The sequence below is a fragment of the Eubalaena glacialis genome, chromosome 2 (assembly GCF_028564815.1).
Source record: "Eubalaena glacialis isolate mEubGla1 chromosome 2, mEubGla1.1.hap2.+ XY, whole genome shotgun sequence".
Taxonomy (NCBI): Eukaryota; Metazoa; Chordata; class Mammalia; order Artiodactyla; family Balaenidae; genus Eubalaena; species Eubalaena glacialis.
This window is the reverse complement of record NC_083717.1, coordinates 55,374,126-55,395,958: the sequence shown is the minus strand read 5'-3', so window position 1 is coordinate 55,395,958 and position 21,833 is coordinate 55,374,126. Positions and strand designations below refer to the sequence as shown.

The 21,833-nt window shown below is 55.2% G+C and overlaps 12 non-coding genes across 12 annotated transcripts; all 12 read left to right on the top strand.

Annotated features, from left to right (window-relative positions):
* Positions 1-1,131: 1,131 nt before the first annotated feature.
* On the top strand, positions 1,132-1,225 carry LOC133085933 (small nucleolar RNA SNORD116). The gene has a single exon (XR_009699731.1). It is a non-coding gene; the product is annotated as a small nucleolar RNA SNORD116 (small nucleolar RNA).
* Positions 1,226-1,627: 402 nt separating this feature from the next.
* Positions 1,628-1,719, top strand: LOC133086519 (small nucleolar RNA SNORD116). The gene has a single exon (XR_009700273.1). It is a non-coding gene; the product is annotated as a small nucleolar RNA SNORD116 (small nucleolar RNA).
* Positions 1,720-4,144: 2,425 nt separating this feature from the next.
* LOC133086135 (small nucleolar RNA SNORD116) lies at positions 4,145-4,236 on the top strand. Its single transcript, XR_009699904.1, has one exon. It is a non-coding gene; the product is annotated as a small nucleolar RNA SNORD116 (small nucleolar RNA).
* Positions 4,237-6,682: 2,446 nt separating this feature from the next.
* LOC133085932 (small nucleolar RNA SNORD116) lies at positions 6,683-6,776 on the top strand. The gene has a single exon (XR_009699730.1). It is a non-coding gene; the product is annotated as a small nucleolar RNA SNORD116 (small nucleolar RNA).
* Positions 6,777-7,178: 402 nt separating this feature from the next.
* LOC133086518 (small nucleolar RNA SNORD116) lies at positions 7,179-7,270 on the top strand. Its single transcript, XR_009700272.1, has one exon. It is a non-coding gene; the product is annotated as a small nucleolar RNA SNORD116 (small nucleolar RNA).
* Positions 7,271-9,695: 2,425 nt separating this feature from the next.
* On the top strand, positions 9,696-9,787 carry LOC133086140 (small nucleolar RNA SNORD116). Its single transcript, XR_009699909.1, has one exon. It is a non-coding gene; the product is annotated as a small nucleolar RNA SNORD116 (small nucleolar RNA).
* A 2,446-nt stretch (positions 9,788-12,233) lies between these two features.
* LOC133085931 (small nucleolar RNA SNORD116) lies at positions 12,234-12,327 on the top strand. Its single transcript, XR_009699729.1, has one exon. It is a non-coding gene; the product is annotated as a small nucleolar RNA SNORD116 (small nucleolar RNA).
* A 402-nt stretch (positions 12,328-12,729) lies between these two features.
* On the top strand, positions 12,730-12,821 carry LOC133086517 (small nucleolar RNA SNORD116). Its single transcript, XR_009700271.1, has one exon. It is a non-coding gene; the product is annotated as a small nucleolar RNA SNORD116 (small nucleolar RNA).
* A 2,425-nt stretch (positions 12,822-15,246) lies between these two features.
* LOC133086139 (small nucleolar RNA SNORD116) lies at positions 15,247-15,338 on the top strand. Its single transcript, XR_009699908.1, has one exon. It is a non-coding gene; the product is annotated as a small nucleolar RNA SNORD116 (small nucleolar RNA).
* Positions 15,339-17,784: 2,446 nt separating this feature from the next.
* Positions 17,785-17,878, top strand: LOC133085930 (small nucleolar RNA SNORD116). The gene has a single exon (XR_009699728.1). It is a non-coding gene; the product is annotated as a small nucleolar RNA SNORD116 (small nucleolar RNA).
* A 402-nt stretch (positions 17,879-18,280) lies between these two features.
* Positions 18,281-18,372, top strand: LOC133086516 (small nucleolar RNA SNORD116). Its single transcript, XR_009700270.1, has one exon. It is a non-coding gene; the product is annotated as a small nucleolar RNA SNORD116 (small nucleolar RNA).
* Positions 18,373-20,797: 2,425 nt separating this feature from the next.
* Positions 20,798-20,889, top strand: LOC133086134 (small nucleolar RNA SNORD116). Its single transcript, XR_009699903.1, has one exon. It is a non-coding gene; the product is annotated as a small nucleolar RNA SNORD116 (small nucleolar RNA).
* The last annotated feature ends 944 nt before the right edge of the window (positions 20,890-21,833 follow it).

The following is a 21,833-nucleotide window of genomic DNA, read 5'->3' as shown; positions in this document are numbered from 1 at the left end:
CAAGGTCACGTCACTGATGGGCCCGGAGTGCAAAAGTACCAGGCACCACTGCAAGTTACACAATTGCTGCAAGCATTTGCCCCGCCACGTTGGGCATCGGAATGGTTCCCATGCCATTAGCTTTGTGTGTGGGCCAAGGGTAGGTTGTCAGTCTTGGCAGCAGGCCAGGAAGTATGCCTGCAGGTGAGTCTCCATTGTTCAGTCCAGGGGTTCCTCTGGTGCGTTTTGTCACCTGTCCCTACAAGCTGCTTTTTTTAGAGGTCGTCACATTAGGCCAAGGGCCGTTCCCTTGGGGAAGATCTCAGGGACCACATTTCCCCTTGAGGGTGAGTCCATTGTGTGGAAGCTTATGTCCCAGGAGTGGTTTTGTTCCCCAGAGGGCAGTGGCTCTTACGCTGAGTAATCGCACTTCCCCTGAGGGTGTCTCAGCGGTTCAGAATGACATCCCTATGCTTTGTCGGCGGGGAGGTGGCTCAGCGGGGAAGTTCAAGGCCCATACGAGGGGGTTTGCTGGACGGCCGTGCTCTTTGTGCTGATGCCCGTGAGCTCTGAAGGCATCTGTGCCACCATGCATTCACGTTTGGCTGTGGACACACAGACATGATGGGCAGCAAATGAAATGTTGAGGGGAGATATAGCACACATCGCTGGGCGGTATCACCCTTTCTCTCTGTGCGCCCGTTACCTTTCTCAAATATCCCTGTGTTCTGTCACCCTGAGGCAGGTGGTGGAGTGCCAGGGAACAAACGCCTGCAGCAGCATGGGGCCCTCTGTACAGTCCTTGATACCTGGCGAAGTAAGGACAGTGCGGCAAGGTGAGGCAAGGCGAGGTGAGTCTCAGAGTGTTTTTGGCGTGAAGTCTTTGAGGATCCTCGTAGGAACCTTGTGGTGGTGAGCGGAATTTCTTTGCAGAAACGTAGATGTTTGGCCACGGGGACTTGTGCACTGAGACTACACCTCACCTTCTTGGCTCTTCCAGGGGCACCCCAGATCCGATGCCATGATCCTTAGCTCCATTTCCAGCCCCGTGGGTCGGCTCTGACCGCTCCTGACTGCTGACATTATTGAGATCGTTGGCTGCCCCGCGGTGGAGCCTGCGACTTTGAACATGCAGCCTTTGAGCAGGTGCGTGGATTGATGATGACTCCCATAAATGCACTGCTTGGAAATCTGAACAAAACGAATGGGTCTCAGGTTTCTCCGAGTTCATGTCACTGACGGGCCCAGGGTGCGAAAATACAAGGCGCCAGGGCAAGTTACCCTAGTTGCCGCAAGGGTTTGCCCTGCCAGTTTGGGCATCGGAATATCTGCAATGCCAATAGTATTCTGTGTGATCCAAGAGTATCGCCTCTGGCTCGACAAGGTTCCTGGTGGAAACCTTGTGGTGGAAAATGGAACTTCTTTGAAGAACCCTAATTGTTTGGCCACGGGGACTTGTGCACCAAGACTACACCCTCACATACTGGGCTCTTCCTGGGGCACCCGAGCTCCGATGCCCTGAGACTTGGGTGCACTTCCTGCCCCGTGGCTCGAGTCTGGCAGCTCCCTACTGCTGAGATGATAGAGCTCCCTAGCAGTCCGCCATGGAGGCTGCGACTTTGCACGTCCAGCCTTTGAGCAGGTGCGTGGATCGGTGATGACTCCCATAAATGCATTCCTTGGAAATCTAAACAAAATGAATGAGCAATACCTACCGTCTTCTCATCCTCACTGAGGTCCAGCACGTGGCTCCCAAAGGAAAGGTAGGGAGAGGTCCATGTCGCATGTGCTACTGTGGGCGTACGCAGCAACATTGTTCAAGTTGAGGGTGGCGGGCTTCTCGTGCGGAAAGAGCCAAGTGGAAAGGAGCCTGTGATGTCCATCCACGTGGGAAATCTAAAGACAACTTGACGTCTCTGGGCACCTGAGTCTAGCCAGGACTGCCATCCCCTGCCGCGGTCAGCGTGCGGGTGCGAAAGGAAGCGTGAGCCACTGGTGCTCCTCTGGCCTGCCATTGAGATCTACAGGCCACCCTCGAGCCCAGGTCGTTGCCTTGTTCCCGCAAGGAAACAGAAGTCTCTGCACTCAGGGTCAGAGAAGGAGTCCTGGCCAGGCCAGCCTTCTTTGTCATGTTCAGCTTGGGAGATGGGATGCAGTTTAGGTTTGCCCTGATGGTCGGGGGAAATCAAATGGGCCACTGTCCCTGGGATTTGGGCGACGCTGATGGCTCCTCCTTGGGTTGTGTCCTGCTTGTGTGTTGTGTGGAGAGGTTGGAAAATGCCTTAGGCAAATCCAGGGGATATCAAGCTACTTAGGTGAGGGGTGGCTCTGGCACCTTGCCGTGAGACGTTTGGATCCTGGTGGAGACAGGAAGGCAAGGCGATCGGGAAATACACGTGAGAGTCTTGGCTAAGCCCACAGGCTTACTGTTGGGTGGATAGATGGTCGGTGGACATAGGGTTCCCAGAACTCTTTTGGGATATCTTCAGGAGCATTTGGAGGCCCGTGTACGGAAGGAATACAGGTGCACATTCGTGGACCATCCCACCCTTTTCCTCCCCTTTGTCAATGTGCTTCACGGCGGGTCCTTGTTCCAGCGAATGGTTGCCTTCACGGCACAGTATGGTGTCTTCTCACTGGGACCGATTTGGAGGCGTTGGGATGTTTTGTCCCTGTGTGGCCTCATTGCCCCTATGTTGAAGGTGTGAAGGTGTTCCTTAGGATATGCCAGCGTCATTGCTGTACCCAGTCCGCATAGCATTCCCTGAGGTTTGGAGCTCTTCCCGGAGGTCATTGGGCCCAACCATGCAGAAAGAAGGGAGTCGGCTGCCAAGCAAAGGCTACAGGTTTAAGGGCTGGAGTGAATGTGTGCTGCAGGGGTCATTTTGTCCTGCCACCCTCTGGCGCTGCGAGCCTGTGATCTCCAGCGTGCATGGCTTCAAGCCAGAGAAGTCATGCCGGTTCAAGGGTCCAGGATGTTGGATGCGTTCTCTCATTGCACGGCTGTGGGTGACACGTTGGTTCTGGAGGACCTGGGTCCCTCGGTTTCTTCAAGGTCTTGTCCTTGAAGAGAAGAGTGCGGTTGTGCAAGGTGCTACGATAAGTTACCCATTTGCTGCAAGGGTTTGCCCCACCACTTTGGGCATTGGAATGGCTCCCATGCCATTAGCTTTGGTTGTGGTCCTAGGGAAGTTCCTCTGACTTGGCAGGAGACCAGGAAGTATGCTTGCTGTTGAGTCTCCCTTGATCAGTCCAGGGGTTACTCAGGTGCCCTTTGTCACGGGTCCCTACGAGCCGCTTTAGATGGAGGGCGTCATATTCGGCCAAGGGCCCTTCCCTTGTGGAAGATCTCTCCCCTTGAGGGCATGTCCACTGTGTGGAAGCATGAGTGCCAAGGGGGTGTTTGTTCCCCTAGAGGGCACTGGCTCTTAGGCTGAGGGGGCCCAGTTTTCCTAAGGGTGTCTCAGAGGATCGGGAAGACATCCTTTTGCTGTGATGGAGGGCAGAGTGCTCAGGGGAGGGGTTGCAAGGCCCGAGACCAGGGGCTTGTTGGTCGGCGGCGCTCTTTGTCCTGATGGCCGCACGCTCTGAAGGCGTCTGTGTCACCATCCTTTCACGTTTGGCTGCCGACACATAGCAAGATGGACAGCAAATGAAATGTTGAGGAGAGATAGAGCACACGTCGCTGGGTGGTATCGCCCTTTCCCTCGGTACGCCCGTGCACCCTCCTCAAGCATGCGTGTGTTCTCTCACCCCGAGCCAGGTGGAATGCCAGGGAAGGAAAGCAAGCAGCAGCCTGGGGCCATCCGTATAAGCCCTGATACCCGTTGAAGTGAGGACGGTGTGGCAAGGCGAGGCCAGGCGAAGGAGCCTCGGAGGGGTGTTGTCGTGCATTCCATGAGGATCCTGCTTCAACCCTTGTTGCGGTAAGCGGCACTTCTTTGCTAAACCTAAAGGTTTGGCAACGGGTACTTGTGCACCATGGCTACACCCTCTACTTCTGGTTTTTCTTGGGGAACACGAGCTTCGATGCCCTGGGAACTGGCTGCATTTTCTGCCCCGTGGCTTGGCTCTGGCCGCTTCTGTACGCTGATATGATTCAGCTCGCTGTCCGTCCCCTGGTGGAATCTGCAACTTTCCATGTCCAACTTTTGAGCATGTGCTTGGATCGATGATGACTCCCACAAATGCATTCCTTGGAAAGCTGAACAAAATGAGTGAGACATCCCTACCGTCTCCTCTTTGGAACTGAGGTCCAGCACGTGGCTCCCAAAAGGAAAGCAGGCAGAGGTTCACGTTGCATTTGCTGCCGTGGGTGTCCACAGCCACGTTATTCAAGTTGAGGGTGGTGGTCATCTCATGGGGAGAAGAACCATTGGGAAAGCAGCCTGGGATGCCAATCCAGGTGGGAAGGCTTGGGACAGTGTGCCGTCTCTGGGTTCCTTCGTCTAGCCAGGATTGCTGTCCCCTGCCATGGTTCAGCAAGCAGGGAGGAGAGGAAGCATGAGCCATTGATGGTCCTGTCGCCTGCACTTGAGTGATACAGGCCGCCCCCACCTGCTGGTCATTGCCTTGTGGCCTCAAAGAAACAGAAGTCTGTATGCTCAGGGTCAGAACAGGATTCCAGGCCTAGGGCAGGCTTCTTTGTCATGTTCTGCTTGGGAGACCAGATGCAGTTTAGGTTTCTCCTGATGAGGGGAGAAATCAAATGGGCCACTGTTCCCGGGAGTTTGGCCAATATGATGGCTCCTCCGTGGGTTGTGTCCTGCTTCTGTGTGCTGTGTGAAGGGGCTGGAAAATGCCTTACTCAAGCTTGGTCATGGCAAGCTTCCTTGGTGAGGGGTGGCTCTGGCATCTTGCCATGACACGTTGGGATCCCGGTGGAGACAGAGTAAGGCAAGGCGAGCGAAAGAGACACGTGAGATGGCTGGCTAAGCCCACAGGTTTACTGGTGGGTGGATAGATCGACGGTGGCAATGGGGTTCCCGGAACACATTTGGGATTCCCTCAGGAGCATTTGGAGGCACGTGTAGGGAGGGAATACGGGAGCACATTTGTGAACTATCCCGCCTTTTTCCTCTCCTTCGTCGATTTGCTTCCTGGCGGGTCCTTGTGCCAGCGAATGGTTGCCCTCGTGGCACAGTATTGTGTCTTCTCATGGGGGCCGATTTGGAGGCCGTAGGGTGTTTTGTCCCTGTCTGGCCACGTTCCCCCTGTGTTGAAGATGTGAAGGTGTCCCTGAGGACAGCCAAGCATCGTTTCTACACCCCACCCACATAGGGCTCCCTGAGGATTGGAGCTCTTCCCGGAGGTCAGTGGGCACAAGCATGCGGAAAAAAGGGAGTAGGCTGCCAAGGAAAGGCCACAGGTTTAAGGGCAGGAGAGGGTGTGAGGTGTGGGTGTCATTTTTCCTGCCACCCGCTGGTGCGTCATAACTGTGGTATCCGGCGAGCCTGGCGACAGGCCAGACAAGTCATACCGGTTCAATTGTCTACGCTGTTGGCTGGGTTCTCTCGTTGCACAGCTCTGGGTAACAAGTTGCTTGTGGAGGACCTGGGCCTCACGGTTTCTCCAAGGTCACGTCACTGATGGGCCCGGAGTGCAAAAGTACCAGGCACCACTGCAAGTTACACAATTGCTGCAAGCATTTGCCCCGCCACGTTGGGCATCGGAATGGTTCCCATGCCATTAGCTTTGTGTGTGGGCCAAGGGTAGGTTGTCAGTCTTGGCAGCAGGCCAGGAAGTATGCCTGCAGGTGAGTCTCCATTGTTCAGTCCAGGGGTTCCTCTGGTGCGTTTTGTCACCTGTCCCTACAAGCTGCTTTTTTTAGAGGTCGTCACATTAGGCCAAGGGCCGTTCCCTTGGGGAAGATCTCAGGGACCACATTTCCCCTTGAGGGTGAGTCCATTGTGTGGAAGCTTATGTCCCAGGAGTGGTTTTGTTCCCCAGAGGGCAGTGGCTCTTACGCTGAGTAATCGCACTTCCCCTGAGGGTGTCTCAGCGGTTCAGAATGACATCCCTATGCTTTGTCGGCGGGGAGGTGGCTCAGCGGGGAAGTTCAAGGCCCATACGAGGGGGTTTGCTGGACGGCCGTGCTCTTTGTGCTGATGCCCGTGAGCTCTGAAGGCATCTGTGCCACCATGCATTCACGTTTGGCTGTGGACACACAGACATGATGGGCAGCAAATGAAATGTTGAGGGGAGATATAGCACACATCGCTGGGCGGTATCACCCTTTCTCTCTGTGCGCCCGTTACCTTTCTCAAATATCCCTGTGTTCTGTCACCCTGAGGCAGGTGGTGGAGTGCCAGGGAACAAACGCCTGCAGCAGCATGGGGCCCTCTGTACAGTCCTTGATACCTGGCGAAGTAAGGACAGTGCGGCAAGGTGAGGCAAGGCGAGGTGAGTCTCAGAGTGTTTTTGGCGTGAAGTCTTTGAGGATCCTCGTAGGAACCTTGTGGTGGTGAGCGGAATTTCTTTGCAGAAACGTAGATGTTTGGCCACGGGGACTTGTGCACTGAGACTACACCTCACCTTCTTGGCTCTTCCAGGGGCACCCCAGATCCGATGCCATGATCCTTAGCTCCATTTCCAGCCCCGTGGGTCGGCTCTGACCGCTCCTGACTGCTGACATTATTGAGATCGTTGGCTGCCCCGCGGTGGAGCCTGCGACTTTGAACATGCAGCCTTTGAGCAGGTGCGTGGATTGATGATGACTCCCATAAATGCACTGCTTGGAAATCTGAACAAAACGAATGGGTCTCAGGTTTCTCCGAGTTCATGTCACTGACGGGCCCAGGGTGCGAAAATACAAGGCGCCAGGGCAAGTTACCCTAGTTGCCGCAAGGGTTTGCCCTGCCAGTTTGGGCATCGGAATATCTGCAATGCCAATAGTATTCTGTGTGATCCAAGAGTATCGCCTCTGGCTCGACAAGGTTCCTGGTGGAAACCTTGTGGTGGAAAATGGAACTTCTTTGAAGAACCCTAATTGTTTGGCCACGGGGACTTGTGCACCAAGACTACACCCTCACATACTGGGCTCTTCCTGGGGCACCCGAGCTCCGATGCCCTGAGACTTGGGTGCACTTCCTGCCCCGTGGCTCGAGTCTGGCAGCTCCCTACTGCTGAGATGATAGAGCTCCCTAGCAGTCCGCCATGGAGGCTGCGACTTTGCACGTCCAGCCTTTGAGCAGGTGCGTGGATCGGTGATGACTCCCATAAATGCATTCCTTGGAAATCTAAACAAAATGAATGAGCAATACCTACCGTCTTCTCATCCTCACTGAGGTCCAGCACGTGGCTCCCAAAGGAAAGGTAGGGAGAGGTCCATGTCGCATGTGCTACTGTGGGCGTACGCAGCAACATTGTTCAAGTTGAGGGTGGCGGGCTTCTCGTGCGGAAAGAGCCAAGTGGAAAGGAGCCTGTGATGTCCATCCACGTGGGAAATCTAAAGACAACTTGACGTCTCTGGGCACCTGAGTCTAGCCAGGACTGCCATCCCCTGCCGCGGTCAGCGTGCGGGTGCGAAAGGAAGCGTGAGCCACTGGTGCTCCTCTGGCCTGCCATTGAGATCTACAGGCCACCCTCGAGCCCAGGTCGTTGCCTTGTTCCCGCAAGGAAACAGAAGTCTCTGCACTCAGGGTCAGAGAAGGAGTCCTGGCCAGGCCAGCCTTCTTTGTCATGTTCAGCTTGGGAGATGGGATGCAGTTTAGGTTTGCCCTGATGGTCGGGGGAAATCAAATGGGCCACTGTCCCTGGGATTTGGGCGACGCTGATGGCTCCTCCTTGGGTTGTGTCCTGCTTGTGTGTTGTGTGGAGAGGTTGGAAAATGCCTTAGGCAAATCCAGGGGATATCAAGCTACTTAGGTGAGGGGTGGCTCTGGCACCTTGCCGTGAGACGTTTGGATCCTGGTGGAGACAGGAAGGCAAGGCGATCGGGAAATACACGTGAGAGTCTTGGCTAAGCCCACAGGCTTACTGTTGGGTGGATAGATGGTCGGTGGACATAGGGTTCCCAGAACTCTTTTGGGATATCTTCAGGAGCATTTGGAGGCCCGTGTACGGAAGGAATACAGGTGCACATTCGTGGACCATCCCACCCTTTTCCTCCCCTTTGTCAAAGTGCTTCACGGCGGGTCCTTGTTCCAGCGAATGGTTGCCTTCACGGCACAGTATGGGGTCTTCTCACTGGGACCGATTTGGAGGCGTTGGGATGTTTTGTCCCTGTGTGGCCTCATTGCCCCTATGTTGAAGGTGTGAAGGTGTTCCTTAGGATATGCCAGCGTCATTGCTGTACCCAGTCCGCATAGCATTCCCTGAGGTTTGGAGCTCTTCCCGGAGGTCATTGGGCCCAACCATGCAGAAAGAAGGGAGTCGGCTGCCAAGCAAAGGCTACAGGTTTAAGGGCTGGAGTGAATGTGTGCTGCAGGGGTCATTTTGTCCTGCCACCCTCTGGCGCTGCGAGCCTGTGATCTCCAGCGTGCATGGCTTCAAGCCAGAGAAGTCATGCCGGTTCAAGGGTCCAGGATGTTGGATGCGTTCTCTCATTGCACGGCTGTGGGTGACACGTTGGTTCTGGAGGACCTGGGTCCCTCGGTTTCTTCAAGGTCTTGTCCTTGAAGAGAAGAGTGCGGTTGTGCAAGGTGCTACGATAAGTTACCCATTTGCTGCAAGGGTTTGCCCCACCACTTTGGGCATTGGAATGGCTCCCATGCCATTAGCTTTGGTTGTGGTCCTAGGGAAGTTCCTCTGACTTGGCAGGAGACCAGGAAGTATGCTTGCTGTTGAGTCTCCCTTGATCAGTCCAGGGGTTACTCAGGTGCCCTTTGTCACGGGTCCCTACGAGCCGCTTTAGATGGAGGGCGTCATATTCGGCCAAGGGCCCTTCCCTTGTGGAAGATCTCTCCCCTTGAGGGCATGTCCACTGTGTGGAAGCATGAGTGCCAAGGGGGTGTTTGTTCCCCTAGAGGGCACTGGCTCTTAGGCTGAGGGGGCCCAGTTTTCCTAAGGGTGTCTCAGAGGATCGGGAAGACATCCTTTTGCTGTGATGGAGGGCAGAGTGCTCAGGGGAGGGGTTGCAAGGCCCGAGACCAGGGGCTTGTTGGTCGGCGGCGCTCTTTGTCCTGATGGCCGCACGCTCTGAAGGCGTCTGTGTCACCATCCTTTCACGTTTGGCTGCCGACACATAGCAAGATGGACAGCAAATGAAATGTTGAGGAGAGATAGAGCACACGTCGCTGGGTGGTATCGCCCTTTCCCTCGGTACGCCCGTGCACCCTCCTCAAGCATGCGTGTGTTCTCTCACCCCGAGCCAGGTGGAATGCCAGGGAAGGAAAGCAAGCAGCAGCCTGGGGCCATCCGTATAAGCCCTGATACCCGTTGAAGTGAGGACGGTGTGGCAAGGCGAGGCCAGGCGAAGGAGCCTCGGAGGGGTGTTGTCGTGCATTCCATGAGGATCCTGCTTCAACCCTTGTTGCGGTAAGCGGCACTTCTTTGCTAAACCTAAAGGTTTGGCAACGGGTACTTGTGCACCATGGCTACACCCTCTACTTCTGGTTTTTCTTGGGGAACACGAGCTTCGATGCCCTGGGAACTGGCTGCATTTTCTGCCCCGTGGCTTGGCTCTGGCCGCTTCTGTACGCTGATATGATTCAGCTCGCTGTCCGTCCCCTGGTGGAATCTGCAACTTTCCATGTCCAACTTTTGAGCATGTGCTTGGATCGATGATGACTCCCACAAATGCATTCCTTGGAAAGCTGAACAAAATGAGTGAGACATCCCTACCGTCTCCTCGTTGGAACTGAGGTCCAGCACGTGGCTCCCAAAAGGAAAGCAGGCAGAGGTTCACGTTGCATTTGCTGCCGTGGGTGTCCACAGCCACGTTATTCAAGTTGAGGGTGGTGGTCATCTCATGGGGAGAAGAACCATTGGGAAAGCAGCCTGGGATGCCAATCCAGGTGGGAAGGCTTGGGACAGTGTGCCGTCTCTGGGTTCCTTCGTCTAGCCAGGATTGCTGTCCCCTGCCATGGTTCAGCAAGCAGGGAGGAGAGGAAGCATGAGCCATTGATGGTCCTGTCGCCTGCACTTGAGTGATACAGGCCGCCCCCACCTGCTGGTCATTGCCTTGTGGCCTCAAAGAAACAGAAGTCTGTATGCTCAGGGTCAGAACAGGATTCCAGGCCTAGGGCAGGCTTCTTTGTCATGTTCTGCTTGGGAGACCAGATGCAGTTTAGGTTTCTCCTGATGAGGGGAGAAATCAAATGGGCCACTGTTCCCGGGAGTTTGGCCAATATGATGGCTCCTCCGTGGGTTGTGTCCTGCTTCTGTGTGCTGTGTGAAGGGGCTGGAAAATGCCTTACTCAAGCTTGGTCATGGCAAGCTTCCTTGGTGAGGGGTGGCTCTGGCATCTTGCCATGACACGTTGGGATCCCGGTGGAGACAGAGTAAGGCAAGGCGAGCGAAAGAGACACGTGAGATGGCTGGCTAAGCCCACAGGTTTACTGGTGGGTGGATAGATCGACGGTGGCAATGGGGTTCCCGGAACACATTTGGGATTCCCTCAGGAGCATTTGGAGGCACGTGTAGGGAGGGAATACGGGAGCACATTTGTGAACTATCCCGCCTTTTTCCTCTCCTTCATCGATTTGCTTCCTGGCGGGTCCTTGTGCCAGTGAATGGTTGCCCTCGTGGCACAGTATTGTGTCTTCTCATGGGGGCCGATTTGGAGGCCGTAGGGTGTTTTGTCCCTGTCTGGCCACGTTCCCCCTGTGTTGAAGATGTGAAGGTGTCCCTGAGGACAGCCAAGCATCGTTTCTACACCCCACCCACATAGGGCTCCCTGAGGATTGGAGCTCTTCCCGGAGGTCAGTGGGCACAAGCATGCGGAAAAAAGGGAGTAGGCTGCCAAGGAAAGGCCACAGGTTTAAGGGCAGGAGAGGGTGTGAGGTGTGGGTGTCATTTTTCCTGCCACCCGCTGGTGCGTCATAACTGTGGTATCCGGCGAGCCTGGCGACAGGCCAGACAAGTCATACCGGTTCAATTGTCTACGCTGTTGGCTGGGTTCTCTCGTTGCACAGCTCTGGGTAACAAGTTGCTTGTGGAGGACCTGGGCCTCACGGTTTCTCCAAGGTCACGTCACTGATGGGCCCGGAGTGCAAAAGTACCAGGCACCACTGCAAGTTACACAATTGCTGCAAGCATTTGCCCCGCCACGTTGGGCATCGGAATGGTTCCCATGCCATTAGCTTTGTGTGTGGGCCAAGGGTAGGTTGTCAGTCTTGGCAGCAGGCCAGGAAGTATGCCTGCAGGTGAGTCTCCATTGTTCAGTCCAGGGGTTCCTCTGGTGCGTTTTGTCACCTGTCCCTACAAGCTGCTTTTTTTAGAGGTCGTCACATTAGGCCAAGGGCCGTTCCCTTGGGGAAGATCTCAGGGACCACATTTCCCCTTGAGGGTGAGTCCATTGTGTGGAAGCTTATGTCCCAGGAGTGGTTTTGTTCCCCAGAGGGCAGTGGCTCTTACGCTGAGTAATCGCACTTCCCCTGAGGGTGTCTCAGCGGTTCAGAATGACATCCCTATGCTTTGTCGGCGGGGAGGTGGCTCAGCGGGGAAGTTCAAGGCCCATACGAGGGGGTTTGCTGGACGGCCGTGCTCTTTGTGCTGATGCCCGTGAGCTCTGAAGGCATCTGTGCCACCATGCATTCACGTTTGGCTGTGGACACACAGACATGATGGGCAGCAAATGAAATGTTGAGGGGACATATAGCACACATCGCTGGGCGGTATCACCCTTTCTCTCTGTGCGCCCGTTACCTTTCTCAAATATCCCTGTGTTCTGTCACCCTGAGGCAGGTGGTGGAGTGCCAGGGAACAAACGCCTGCAGCAGCATGGGGCCCTCTGTACAGTCCTTGATACCTGGCGAAGTAAGGACAGTGCGGCAAGGTGAGGCAAGGCGAGGTGAGTCTCAGAGTGTTTTTGGCGTGAAGTCTTTGAGGATCCTCGTAGGAACCTTGTGGTGGTGAGCGGAATTTCTTTGCAGAAACGTAGATGTTTGGCCACGGGGACTTGTGCACTGAGACTACACCTCACCTTCTTGGCTCTTCCAGGGGCACCCCAGATCCGATGCCATGATCCTTAGCTCCATTTCCAGCCCCGTGGGTCGGCTCTGACCGCTCCTGACTGCTGACATTATTGAGATCGTTGGCTGCCCCGCGGTGGAGCCTGCGACTTTGAACATGCAGCCTTTGAGCAGGTGCGTGGATTGATGATGACTCCCATAAATGCACTGCTTGGAAATCTGAACAAAACGAATGGGTCTCAGGTTTCTCCGAGTTCATGTCACTGACGGGCCCAGGGTGCGAAAATACAAGGCGCCAGGGCAAGTTACCCTAGTTGCCGCAAGGGTTTGCCCTGCCAGTTTGGGCATCGGAATATCTGCAATGCCAATAGTATTCTGTGTGATCCAAGAGTATCGCCTCTGGCTCGACAAGGTTCCTGGTGGAAACCTTGTGGTGGAAAATGGAACTTCTTTGAAGAACCCTAATTGTTTGGCCACGGGGACTTGTGCACCAAGACTACACCCTCACATACTGGGCTCTTCCTGGGGCACCTGAGCTCCGATGCCCTGAGACTTGGGTGCACTTCCTGCCCCGTGGCTCGAGTCTGGCAGCTCCCTACTGCTGAGATGATAGAGCTCCCTAGCAGTCCGCCATGGAGGCTGCGACTTTGCACGTCCAGCCTTTGAGCAGGTGCGTGGATCGGTGATGACTCCCATAAATGCATTCCTTGGAAATCTAAACAAAATGAATGAGCAATACCTACCGTCTTCTCATCCTCACTGAGGTCCAGCACGTGGCTCCCAAAGGAAAGGTAGGGAGAGGTCCATGTCGCATGTGCTACTGTGGGCGTACGCAGCAACATTGTTCAAGTTGAGGGTGGCGGGCTTCTCGTGCGGAAAGAGCCAAGTGGAAAGGAGCCTGTGATGTCCATCCACGTGGGAAATCTAAAGACAACTTGACGTCTCTGGGCACCTGAGTCTAGCCAGGACTGCCATCCCCTGCCGCGGTCAGCGTGCGGGTGCGAAAGGAAGCGTGAGCCACTGGTGCTCCTCTGGCCTGCCATTGAGATCTACAGGCCACCCTCGAGCCCAGGTCGTTGCCTTGTTCCCGCAAGGAAACAGAAGTCTCTGCACTCAGGGTCAGAGAAGGAGTCCTGGCCAGGCCAGCCTTCTTTGTCATGTTCAGCTTGGGAGATGGGATGCAGTTTAGGTTTGCCCTGATGGTCGGGGGAAATCAAATGGGCCACTGTCCCTGGGATTTGGGCGACGCTGATGGCTCCTCCTTGGGTTGTGTCCTGCTTGTGTGTTGTGTGGAGAGGTTGGAAAATGCCTTAGGCAAATCCAGGGGATATCAAGCTACTTAGGTGAGGGGTGGCTCTGGCACCTTGCCGTGAGACGTTTGGATCCTGGTGGAGACAGGAAGGCAAGGCGATCGGGAAATACACGTGAGAGTCTTGGCTAAGCCCACAGGCTTACTGTTGGGTGGATAGATGGTCGGTGGACATAGGGTTCCCAGAACTCTTTTGGGATATCTTCAGGAGCATTTGGAGGCCCGTGTACGGAAGGAATACAGGTGCACATTCGTGGACCATCCCACCCTTTTCCTCCCCTTTGTCAATGTGCTTCACGGCGGGTCCTTGTTCCAGCGAATGGTTGCCTTCACGGCACAGTATGGTGTCTTCTCACTGGGACCGATTTGGAGGCGTTGGGATGTTTTGTCCCTGTGTGGCCTCATTGCCCCTATGTTGAAGGTGTGAAGGTGTTCCTTAGGATATGCCAGCGTCATTGCTGTACCCAGTCCGCATAGCATTCCCTGAGGTTTGGAGCTCTTCCCGGAGGTCATTGGGCCCAACCATGCAGAAAGAAGGGAGTCGGCTGCCAAGCAAAGGCTACAGGTTTAAGGGCTGGAGTGAATGTGTGCTGCAGGGGTCATTTTGTCCTGCCACCCTCTGGCGCTGCGAGCCTGTGATCTCCAGCGTGCATGGCTTCAAGCCAGAGAAGTCATGCCGGTTCAAGGGTCCAGGATGTTGGATGCGTTCTCTCATTGCACGGCTGTGGGTGACACGTTGGTTCTGGAGGACCTGGGTCCCTCGGTTTCTTCAAGGTCTTGTCCTTGAAGAGAAGAGTGCGGTTGTGCAAGGTGCTACGATAAGTTACCCATTTGCTGCAAGGGTTTGCCCCACCACTTTGGGCATTGGAATGGCTCCCATGCCATTAGCTTTGGTTGTGGTCCTAGGGAAGTTCCTCTGACTTGGCAGGAGACCAGGAAGTATGCTTGCTGTTGAGTCTCCCTTGATCAGTCCAGGGGTTACTCAGGTGCCCTTTGTCACGGGTCCCTACGAGCCGCTTTAGATGGAGGGCGTCATATTCGGCCAAGGGCCCTTCCCTTGTGGAAGATCTCTCCCCTTGAGGGCATGTCCACTGTGTGGAAGCATGAGTGCCAAGGGGGTGTTTGTTCCCCTAGAGGGCACTGGCTCTTAGGCTGAGGGGGCCCAGTTTTCCTAAGGGTGTCTCAGAGGATCGGGAAGACATCCTTTTGCTGTGATGGAGGGCAGAGTGCTCAGGGGAGGGGTTGCAAGGCCCGAGACCAGGGGCTTGTTGGTCGGCGGCGCTCTTTGTCCTGATGGCCGCACGCTCTGAAGGCGTCTGTGTCACCATCCTTTCACGTTTGGCTGCCGACACATAGCAAGATGGACAGCAAATGAAATGTTGAGGAGAGATAGAGCACACGTCGCTGGGTGGTATCGCCCTTTCCCTCGGTACGCCCGTGCACCCTCCTCAAGCATGCGTGTGTTCTCTCACCCCGAGCCAGGTGGAATGCCAGGGAAGGAAAGCAAGCAGCAGCCTGGGGCCATCCGTATAAGCCCTGATACCCGTTGAAGTGAGGACGGTGTGGCAAGGCGAGGCCAGGCGAAGGAGCCTCGGAGGGGTGTTGTCGTGCATTCCATGAGGATCCTGCTTCAACCCTTGTTGCGGTAAGCGGCACTTCTTTGCTAAACCTAAAGGTTTGGCAACGGGTACTTGTGCACCATGGCTACACCCTCTACTTCTGGTTTTTCTTGGGGAACACGAGCTTCGATGCCCTGGGAACTGGCTGCATTTTCTGCCCCGTGGCTTGGCTCTGGCCGCTTCTGTACGCTGATATGATTCAGCTCGCTGTCCGTCCCCTGGTGGAATCTGCAACTTTCCATGTCCAACTTTTGAGCATGTGCTTGGATCGATGATGACTCCCACAAATGCATTCCTTGGAAAGCTGAACAAAATGAGTGAGACATCCCTACCGTCTCCTCGTTGGAACTGAGGTCCAGCACGTGGCTCCCAAAAGGAAAGCAGGCAGAGGTTCACGTTGCATTTGCTGCCGTGGGTGTCCACAGCCACGTTATTCAAGTTGAGGGTGGTGGTCATCTCATGGGGAGAAGAACCATTGGGAAAGCAGCCTGGGATGCCAATCCAGGTGGGAAGGCTTGGGACAGTGTGCCGTCTCTGGGTTCCTTCGTCTAGCCAGGATTGCTGTCCCCTGCCATGGTTCAGCAAGCAGGGAGGAGAGGAAGCATGAGCCATTGATGGTCCTGTCGCCTGCACTTGAGTGATACAGGCCGCCCCCACCTGCTGGTCATTGCCTTGTGGCCTCAAAGAAACAGAAGTCTGTATGCTCAGGGTCAGAACAGGATTCCAGGCCTAGGGCAGGCTTCTTTGTCATGTTCTGCTTGGGAGACCAGATGCAGTTTAGGTTTCTCCTGATGAGGGGAGAAATCAAATGGGCCACTGTTCCCGGGAGTTTGGCCAATATGATGGCTCCTCCGTGGGTTGTGTCCTGCTTCTGTGTGCTGTGTGAAGGGGCTGGAAAATGCCTTACTCAAGCTTGGTCATGGCAAGCTTCCTTGGTGAGGGGTGGCTCTGGCACCTTGCCATGACACGTTGGGATCCCGGTGGAGACAGAGTAAGGCAAGGCGAGCGAAAGAGACACGTGAGATGGCTGGCTAAGCCCACAGGTTTACTGGTGGGTGGATAGATCGACGGTGGCAATGGGGTTCCCGGAACACATTTGGGATTCCCTCAGGAGCATTTGGAGGCACGTGTAGGGAGGGAATACGGGAGCACATTTGTGAACTATCCCGCCTTTTTCCTCTCCTTCGTCGATTTGCTTCCTGGCGGGTCCTTGTGCCAGCGAATGGTTGCCCTCGTGGCACAGTATTGTGTCTTCTCATGGGGGCCGATTTGGAGGCCGTAGGGTGTTTTGTCCCTGTCTGGCCACGTTCCCCCTGTGTTGAAGATGTGAAGGTGTCCCTGAGGACAGCCAAGCATCGTTTCTACACCCCACCCACATAGGGCTCCCTGAGGATTGGAGCTCTTCCCGGAGGTCAGTGGGCACAAGCATGCGGAAAAAAGGGAGTAGGCTGCCAAGGAAAGGCCACAGGTTTAAGGGCAGGAGAGGGTGTGAGGTGTGGGTGTCATTTTTCCTGCCACCCGCTGGTGCGTCATAACTGTGGTATCCGGCGAGCCTGGCGACAGGCCAGACAAGTCATACCGGTTCAATTGTCTACGCTGTTGGCTGGGTTCTCTCGTTGCACAGCTCTGGGTAACAAGTTGCTTGTGGAGGACCTGGGCCTCACGGTTTCTCCAAGGTCACGTCACTGATGGGCCCGGAGTGCAAAAGTACCAGGCACCACTGCAAGTTACACAATTGCTGCAAGCATTTGCCCCGCCACGTTGGGCATCGGAATGGTTCCCATGCCATTAGCTTTGTGTGTGGGCCAAGGGTAGGTTGTCAGTCTTGGCAGCAGGCCAGGAAGTATGCCTGCAGGTGAGTCTCCATTGTTCAGTCCAGGGGTTCCTCTGGTGCGTTTTGTCACCTGTCCCTACAAGCTGCTTTTTTTAGAGGTCGTCACATTAGGCCAAGGGCCGTTCCCTTGGGGAAGATCTCAGGGACCACATTTCCCCTTGAGGGTGAGTCCATTGTGTGGAAGCTTATGTCCCAGGAGTGGTTTTGTTCCCCAGAGGGCAGTGGCTCTTACGCTGAGTAATCGCACTTCCCCTGAGGGTGTCTCAGCGGTTCAGAATGACATCCCTATGCTTTGTCGGCGGGGAGGTGGCTCAGCGGGGAAGTTCAAGGCCCATACGAGGGGGTTTGCTGGACGGCCGTGCTCTTTGTGCTGATGCCCGTGAGCTCTGAAGGCATCTGTGCCACCATGCATTCACGTTTGGCTGTGGACACACAGACATGATGGGCAGCAAATGAAATGTTGAGGGGAGATATAGCACACATCGCTGGGCGGTATCACCCTTTCTCTCTGTGCGCCCGTTACCTTTCTCAAATATCCCTGTGTTCTGTCACCCTGAGGCAGGTGGTGGAGTGCCAGGGAACAAACGCCTGCAGCAGCATGGGGCCCTCTGTACAGTCCTTGATACCTGGCGAAGTAAGGACAGTGCGGCAAGGTGAGGCAAGGCGAGGTGAGTCTCAGAGTGTTTTTGGCGTGAAGTCTTTGAGGATCCTCGTAGGAACCTTGTGGTGGTGAGCGGAATTTCTTTGCAGAAACGTAGATGTTTGGCCACGGGGACTTGTGCACTGAGACTACACCTCACCTTCTTGGCTCTTCCAGGGGCACCCCAGATCCGATGCCATGATCCTTAGCTCCATTTCCAGCCCCGTGGGTCGGCTCTGACCGCTCCTGACTGCTGACATTATTGAGATCGTTGGCTGCCCCGCGGTGGAGCCTGCAACTTTGAACATGCAGCCTTTGAGCAGGTGCGTGGATTGATGATGACTCCCATAAATGCACTGCTTGGAAATCTGAACAAAACGAATGGGTCTCAGGTTTCTCCGAGTTCATGTCACTGACGGGCCCAGGGTGCGAAAATACAAGGCGCCAGGGCAAGTTACCCTAGTTGCCGCAAGGGTTTGCCCTGCCAGTTTGGGCATCGGAATATCTGCAATGCCAATAGTATTCTGTGTGATCCAAGAGTATCGCCTCTGGCTCGACAAGGTTCCTGGTGGAAACCTTGTGGTGGAAAATGGAACTTCTTTGAAGAACCCTAATTGTTTGGCCACGGGGACTTGTGCACCAAGACTACACCCTCACATACTGGGCTCTTCCTGGGGCACCCGAGCTCCGATGCCCTGAGACTTGGGTGCACTTCCTGCCCCGTGGCTCGAGTCTGGCAGCTCCCTACTGCTGAGATGATAGAGCTCCCTAGCAGTCCGCCATGGAGGCTGCGACTTTGCACGTCCAGCCTTTGAGCAGGTGCGTGGATCGGTGATGACTCCCATAAATGCATTCCTTGGAAATCTAAACAAAATGAATGAGCAATACCTACCGTCTTCTCATCCTCACTGAGGTCCAGCACGTGGCTCCCAAAGGAAAGGTAGGGAGAGGTCCATGTCGCATGTGCTACTGTGGGCGTACGCAGCAACATTGTTCAAGTTGAGGGTGGCGGGCTTCTCGTGCGGAAAGAGCCAAGTGGAAAGGAGCCTGTGATGTCCATCCACGTGGGAAATCTAAAGACAACTTGACGTCTCTGGGCACCTGAGTCTAGCCAGGACTGCCATCCCCTGCCGCGGTCAGCGTGCGGGTGCGAAAGGAAGCGTGAGCCACTGGTGCTCCTCTGGCCTGCCATTGAGATCTACAGGCCACCCTCGAGCCCAGGTCGTTGCCTTGTTCCCGCAAGGAAACAGAAGTCTCTGCACTCAGGGTCAGAGAAGGAGTCCTGGCCAGGCCAGCCTTCTTTGTCATGTTCAGCTTGGGAGATGGGATGCAGTTTAGGTTTGCCCTGATGGTCGGGGGAAATCAAATGGGCCACTGTCCCTGGGATTTGGGCGACGCTGATGGCTCCTCCTTGGGTTGTGTCCTGCTTGTGTGTTGTGTGGAGAGGTTGGAAAATGCCTTAGGCAAATCCAGGGGATATCAAGCTACTTAGGTGAGGGGTGGCTCTGGCACCTTGCCGTGAGACGTTTGGATCCTGGTGGAGACAGGAAGGCAAGGCGATCGGGAAATACACGTGAGAGTCTTGGCTAAGCCCACAGGCTTACTGTTGGGTGGATAGATGGTCGGTGGACATAGGGTTCCCAGAACTCTTTTGGGATATCTTCAGGAGCATTTGGAGGCCCGTGTACGGAAGGAATACAGGTGCACATTCGTGGACCATCCCACCCTTTTCCTCCCCTTTGTCAATGTGCTTCACGGCGGGTCCTTGTTCCAGCGAATGGTTGCCTTCACGGCACAGTATGGTGTCTTCTCACTGGGACCGATTTGGAGGCGTTGGGATGTTTTGTCCCTGTGTGGCCTCATTGCCCCTATGTTGAAGGTGTGAAGGTGTTCCTTAGGATATGCCAGCGTCATTGCTGTACCCAGTCCGCATAGCATTCCCTGAGGTTTGGAGCTCTTCCCGGAGGTCATTGGGCCCAACCATGCAGAAAGAAGGGAGTCGGCTGCCAAGCAAAGGCTACAGGTTTAAGGGCTGGAGTGAATGTGTGCTGCAGGGGTCATTTTGTCCTGCCACCCTCTGGCGCTGCGAGCCTGTGATCTCCAGCGTGCATGGCTTCAAGCCAGAGAAGTCATGCCGGTTCAAGGGTCCAGGATGTTGGATGCGTTCTCTCATTGCACGGCTGTGGGTGACACGTTGGTTCTGGAGGACCTGGGTCCCTCGGTTTCTTCAAGGTCTTGTCCTTGAAGAGAAGAGTGCGGTTGTGCAAGGTGCTACGATAAGTTACCCATTTGCTGCAAGGGTTTGCCCCACCACTTTGGGCATTGGAATGGCTCCCATGCCATTAGCTTTGGTTGTGGTCCTAGGGAAGTTCCTCTGACTTGGCAGGAGACCAGGAAGTATGCTTGCTGTTGAGTCTCCCTTGATCAGTCCAGGGGTTACTCAGGTGCCCTTTGTCACGGGTCCCTACGAGCCGCTTTAGATGGAGGGCGTCATATTCGGCCAAGGGCCCTTCCCTTGTGGAAGATCTCTCCCCTTGAGGGCATGTCCACTGTGTGGAAGCATGAGTGCCAAGGGGGTGTTTGTTCCCCTAGAGGGCACTGGCTCTTAGGCTGAGGGGGCCCAGTTTTCCTAAGGGTGTCTCAGAGGATCGGGAAGACATCCTTTTGCTGTGATGGAGGGCAGAGTGCTCAGGGGAGGGGTTGCAAGGCCCGAGACCAGGGGCTTGTTGGTCGGCGGCGCTCTTTGTCCTGATGGCCGCACGCTCTGAAGGCGTCTGTGTCACCATCCTTTCACGTTTGGCTGCCGACACATAGCAAGATGGACAGCAAATGAAATGTTGAGGAGAGATAGAGCACACGTCGCTGGGTGGTATCGCCCTTTCCCTCGGTACGCCCGTGCACCCTCCTCAAGCATGCGTGTGTTCTCTCACCCCGAGCCAGGTGGAATGCCAGGGAAGGAAAGCAAGCAGCAGCCTGGGGCCATCCGTATAAGCCCTGATACCCGTTGAAGTGAGGACGGTGTGGCAAGGCGAGGCCAGGCGAAGGAGCCTCGGAGGGGTGTTGTCGTGCATTCCATGAGGATCCTGCTTCAACCCTTGTTGCGGTAAGCGGCACTTCTTTGCTAAACCTAAAGGTTTGGCAACGGGTACTTGTGCACCATGGCTACACCCTCTACTTCTGGTTTTTCTTGGGGAACACGAGCTTCGATGCCCTGGGAACTGGCTGCATTTTCTGCCCCGTGGCTTGGCTCTGGCCGCTTCTGTACGCTGATATGATTCAGCTCGCTGTCCGTCCCCTGGTGGAATCTGCAACTTTCCATGTCCAACTTTTGAGCATGTGCTTGGATCGATGATGACTCCCACAAATGCATTCCTTGGAAAGCTGAACAAAATGAGTGAGACATCCCTACCGTCTCCTCTTTGGAACTGAGGTCCAGCACGTGGCTCCCAAAAGGAAAGCAGGCAGAGGTTCACGTTGCATTTGCTGCCGTGGGTGTCCACAGCCACGTTATTCAAGTTGAGGGTGGTGGTCATCTCATGGGGAGAAGAACCATTGGGAAAGCAGCCTGGGATGCCAATCCAGGTGGGAAGGCTTGGGACAGTGTGCCGTCTCTGGGTTCCTTCGTCTAGCCAGGATTGCTGTCCCCTGCCATGGTTCAGCAAGCAGGGAGGAGAGGAAGCATGAGCCATTGATGGTCCTGTCGCCTGCACTTGAGTGATACAGGCCGCCCCCACCTGCTGGTCATTGCCTTGTGGCCTCAAAGAAACAGAAGTCTGTATGCTCAGGGTCAGAACAGGATTCCAGGCCTAGGGCAGGCTTCTTTGTCATGTTCTGCTTGGGAGACCAGATGCAGTTTAGGTTTCTCCTGATGAGGGGAGAAATCAAATGGGCCACTGTTCCCGGGAGTTTGGCCAATATGATGGCTCCTCCGTGGGTTGTGTCCTGCTTCTGTGTGCTGTGTGAAGGGGCTGGAAAATGCCTTACTCAAGCTTGGTCATGGCAAGCTTCCTTGGTGAGGGGTGGCTCTGGCATCTTGCCATGACACGTTGGGATCCCGGTGGAGACAGAGTAAGGCAAGGCGAGCGAAAGAGACACGTGAGATGGCTGGCTAAGCCCACAGGTTTACTGGTGGGTGGATAGATCGACGGTGGCAATGGGGTTCCCGGAACACATTTGGGATTCCCTCAGGAGCATTTGGAGGCACGTGTAGGGAGGGAATACGGGAGCACATTTGTGAACTATCCCGCCTTTTTCCTCTCCTTCGTCGATTTGCTTCCTGGCGGGTCCTTGTGCCAGCGAATGGTTGCCCTCGTGGCACAGTATTGTGTCTTCTCATGGGGGCCGATTTGGAGGCCGTAGGGTGTTTTGTCCCTGTCTG